This window comes from Pteropus vampyrus, unplaced genomic scaffold (assembly GCF_000151845.1).
Source record: "Pteropus vampyrus isolate Shadow unplaced genomic scaffold, Pvam_2.0 Scaffold541, whole genome shotgun sequence".
In the NCBI taxonomy this organism is placed as follows: domain Eukaryota; kingdom Metazoa; phylum Chordata; class Mammalia; order Chiroptera; family Pteropodidae; genus Pteropus; species Pteropus vampyrus.
In genome coordinates this window covers 1,711,387-1,715,775 of record NW_011889322.1, presented here as the reverse complement: position 1 = coordinate 1,715,775, position 4,389 = coordinate 1,711,387, and the positions used below count along the sequence as shown (strand labels likewise).

General features: G+C 46.6%; 1 protein-coding gene across 2 annotated transcripts in view; it reads left to right on the top strand.

The window, feature by feature from the left end:
- The first annotated feature begins 3,251 nt into the window (after positions 1–3,251).
- LIPT1 (lipoyltransferase 1) overlaps positions 3,252–4,389 on the top strand; it is a 10,166-nt gene continuing 9,028 nt past the window's right edge. Inside the window, exons 1-2 of one of the 2 annotated variants that reach the window (XR_002777906.1) lie at positions 3,252–3,347; positions 3,883–4,240. The gene's annotated coding sequence lies outside the window, so the exon portion shown is untranslated. Of the gene's footprint in view, positions 3,348–3,882; positions 4,241–4,389 lie in introns of those variants that run through there. The other variant, XM_011383770.2, reaches the window with a different exon arrangement.

The window sequence follows — 4,389 nt, the reverse complement described above, 5'->3', positions numbered from 1 at the left end:
GAATGTGTAGTTTGAGATAAAGTCCTGAGGAACTCCATAGCTTAGGAGCTGGTCAGCGCAGGGGGAGCTGGCAAAGGGGACTGAGAGTTGGCAGTGAGGCTGGCTGAAAACGAAGACAAGATAACGTCAAGATTGTCCACAGGAGTCTTTAAGGTAGAGGTCGTCAGCTGAAAGGTTAGATGAGAACTGAAAGGTCCATTGGATCTAGCAACATAAATGTCACCAATGACCTCAGCAAAACCACTTTTTTAAAAACAGGGCCTTGGCTCGGATGTTTACAAACTTGTTTTTCACCTCCAAGAAAGTCCAAGTGGACATCTGATAGTTATGTTGGATGCTGAATTTGGAATGATCCTTCGTTGTGTGTGATGCTCCATGCACTGCAGGATGTCAAATGTAGTAGCACATCCTAGTCATTGAGACAATAAAAAGTGCAAACATTAATTACCCACTGCTGCTAAGACATCAGAAAATCTGGATCCCCAAATCCCATCTAGGCCATAGATTAAGCAGCACACCTGGGAAGGGAAATCCACAAAGACTTCCTGGAAAGGCTAGAATAGAGCAAGTTTAATCAAGACAGCAGCCTCACTTAGGTATTTGTTTTGGGGGAGAATTCTACAAGTGGAATCCTAAAGTGAGCACTTTTCAGCATTCTGTTGTTTCTGATAAGAAAGTAAATAGAAAGTAATAGAAAGTAAATATTAAAATAATGTAGTTCAGCAGAAATAAGGATGGTAGGCAACTTTAAATTCAACAAATCCATATAAGGGTATCAGATCTATAATACATGTGTTGGTGTTATATCTAATGATGCTGTTACTGATGCTAGTAACAATAGCTACCGTTTATTCAGCTGGCATGTGACTGTCTTGGTTGAGATCTCCTAGAAGCTGCATGTTACTTTTGGGGAAAAGTTAGTAAAGGGGTGAGGAAAGTAAGGAAGCAGAAAAAGTCAGCTAAGGAAGAGGACTCAGATGAATTCTTGCCCTGATCCACAAGGTGTTCTGCAGGTTCACACCGCAAAGTTGTCCCACTGTCCACTTTGAGGTGAGAGGACTATTGTACTCTTATACCAGTTGGGCACTGGTTGCCAACCACCAAGCCAAAGTGGGTGGGGACAGGGAGGTAGCAGGAATCACTCAGGTGTCTGGGGATGACAGCTCCCACATTCAGCAGCTGGAGAATGGATGCATGGATTAAGGGTAAAGGGGGCCAGGGTAAGGGTACTAACAGCCTTTATGACAATGCCAGACACCTAACATATTATTTTCATTTTATTTTGAAACCATTTCAAAGTTACAGGAAAGGTGAAAGTCTAGTACTAAGACCCTTCCCTCCCCACCAACCATTTGAGAGAAAGTAGCTGACCTAATTCTGTCACCCCTGAACACTTTTAAAATATGCTTTAAATTTCATTTTTATTTTGTGAGATATTATTGACATATGACTTGTATTAGTTTTAGATGTGTAACATCATGATTTTATTTTTGTATATATTGCAAAACAATTACAGTAAGTTTAATTAACATCCATCACCACACAGTTACCAATTTTTTTCTTATGAGAACTTTTAAGATCTACTCTCTTAGCAACTTTCAAATATACAATACAGTATTGTTAACTACAGTCACCATGCTGTGCATGACATGACATCCCAGGACTGATCTGTCTTATATCTGGGAGTTTGTACCTTCTGACCACCTTCACCCATTTCACCCACACACCAAAAAGTACTTTTGATGGAATAATGGGGATAGAAACCATGTTGGAGCAGGTTGAAAAATGACTGGGAAGTAAGAGGGTACAAGCAAGATGTGTAGCAACTCCTTGAAGCAGCTCCGCTCTGAAAGGGAATAGACAGGATGAAAGGTAGAAAGAAGGTTCCAGTGGAGAAACTGAAGTAGGAAAGGGGGTAAGAATCATTGAAGGAGGTGGACTGTACCATCTCACATTTCAGGCAAATGGAATTTAGAAAGAGGGCAACAGTGCTGTTTTTAATAACTAGGGAAATCCCTACTGGGACTTACTCAACAGAATCCATTCCCATCTCTATAATAAAGAAAGACTAACTCAGAGTGACTTCATTCAAAAGGGTAATAGATGCATGAGGAGCCGTTGTATCTTTGTCGCAGCTTTATGTGCAGCCCTGGTCATTTATCGTATCAGCATCTCCAAGTTGTGAACACTGGATGTTTCTTTCTGCCAGATGCAATCTCTTTCTATTCTGCCTGAAGGAGAGACTGATTTCCATGGAAGGCTGAAAAAAAGAGAACTGCACCTTCTTTGGGCTCCTCTCATCAAGAGGTGGGGGTCTGTTACTCCACCCCTGGACTCTAGGCTGGCTTTGCTGTTGCTTTGGCAGCTAGAATGTGGCTGAAGCGCTACTTCCAAGGCCAGGCCTGAACTGAGGTGCTCCAGCAGCCAGCCAGCACCAGCTGTGAATGAGGCCATCCTGGACCTCCCCACCCAGCCAACCTTTGCAGACTGAAGCCCCACGAGTTAGCCCAGGTGAAACCGGCTAAGGAATCACCCAACCTGCCCACATGCATGTTACAAATAACAAATCGTTTTAAGCCACTAGTGTTTGAGGCAGTTTGTTACGCAGCAATAGTTAACTGAAACTGGCTTGCTGGGGAACTGCTCATCCGGCTGAGCCCCAATGGCTGAGACACAGGTGCAACGAGGGACACCTCAAATGGGAACGTTCATTCCCCTCCGTGTGTGTGTGCTTGCTGACCTACTCCTTCCTGTTACCATCTCTGTATGGGGAATACCAGCGTTTATTCCTTTAAATGAGATTTGTCTTTTAAAACTGATTTGAGTTCCCTCCCCTCCCAAGTGGCGTTTCCTGCTCTTTAGACTGTGAGAAGACAGGTGAAGACACGGAACGTTCAGTTACAGTACCTCTTGGCACTGGGGCCTGGCGTGTGACCCGACTGCCCGGGTTTTGGACGGACTCCTCCAGGCGCGCTGCACAAAGTGCCCCCTCCAGCCAGACACGGCCGCCCCTCCTACCTTCGCCCCGGTGACCGTTAGCTCTTGCTGTCATGCGGGGAGCGTCATCTGAACTGGGGACTCTAGGACTTTCAGTCGTGCCCTGCGTCCCTGCTTCTTATCTCATTTAGCCTTGGCTCATGAAAGACTCCCAAAGACCTTTAGGCCTCCGCGGGCGCCCCCGCCCCGCCAGAGCCTCGCTGGGAAGAGCGAGGCCCCGCCTCCTCGTGACACTTCCGGGGCGGTGCCGAAAGAGGCAGCTGCGCGCGCAGCCTGCCAGGTCCCAGGTCCTGTACGTCCTTATCTCGCACTGACACGCACGCGGCAGTCGTCGCGACCGGAAGCAGCAGGTGAGTGAAGCCAGTCGCGGGCTGCGGGCTGGGGCGGACGGGGACCGGGGATCTGGGACCCCCAGGCCAGGCTCCGCGCTCTGGCTGGCGCTGGAGGCGCCGCAGTTTGCACTCAGCGTTAGGGACGACCCAGCTGCAAGGTTGGGAACAGTTTTTCCCCGACACTGGAGGGTAAAAATTAAAACGTGTTGGGTGCCAGCTGTGTGTGCGCCCACAGGGAGCTGAAAATACCAAATAAAACGTACACACGACGGTCAAGAGATTCTGGGTTAAGTGACGCAACTGTCGGAGGTGGCAAAATAATTCGATAATGTTTTCTAAAGGAGGTGGGCCTGCCTAGGTGGATAGGTGGGATTGTTGTTTTTTTGCTTTCTGTTGAGTGATGAAGAAGCATGTTTGGCAGTGCCGAGTGGTGGTAGTGAAATGTGCCCTAGGACATGGAAATAAGATTGTCTTCTAAGGAAAGTCTATAAAATTTATCATTACAAGATGAGAGTAGAGATATGCAAAGTTCGTTTAAACAAAATTTTACCAGGGCTTCAAGACTTGACTGTATCTTGACAACGAAACAGAGACTGTCATTCAGCTGGAGGTCCCATCTGTCTCTGAAGCATGGAATCACGGAGAGGTGCACCTGTCTAGGATGAATCCAAGCCTCCTCTAGGAGAGAGGATGCCCTGGTGTCAACAGCAGGATCTCTCCAGAGCCCAGGAGTTGAGGTTTCCTCAGGGCTCATCCCATCAGACATTGAAATTGTATAACTCAGTCCTTTCATTGGGATTCTGTATTCACCAAGCAAACTTAGGATAAGTTGGACAGGCTGTTCCGAAAAGCTGGTTAAGAGCCTGCAGTTCTTTGTAAACTGATAAATTGGCATTCAGGTTTTTTTCAGACATCCCTTTGTTTCCACTTTTTCTCACGCTGTGGTTCTTCTCATCCTTCAGGGCTCATTTGAAATGTTACATCTTCAGGGGCCTATTTGTTTATGTGTTCGGGTGCCTAGAACAGTTTGTCACAGAGTGGGCACTCAAGCTAACTCCCT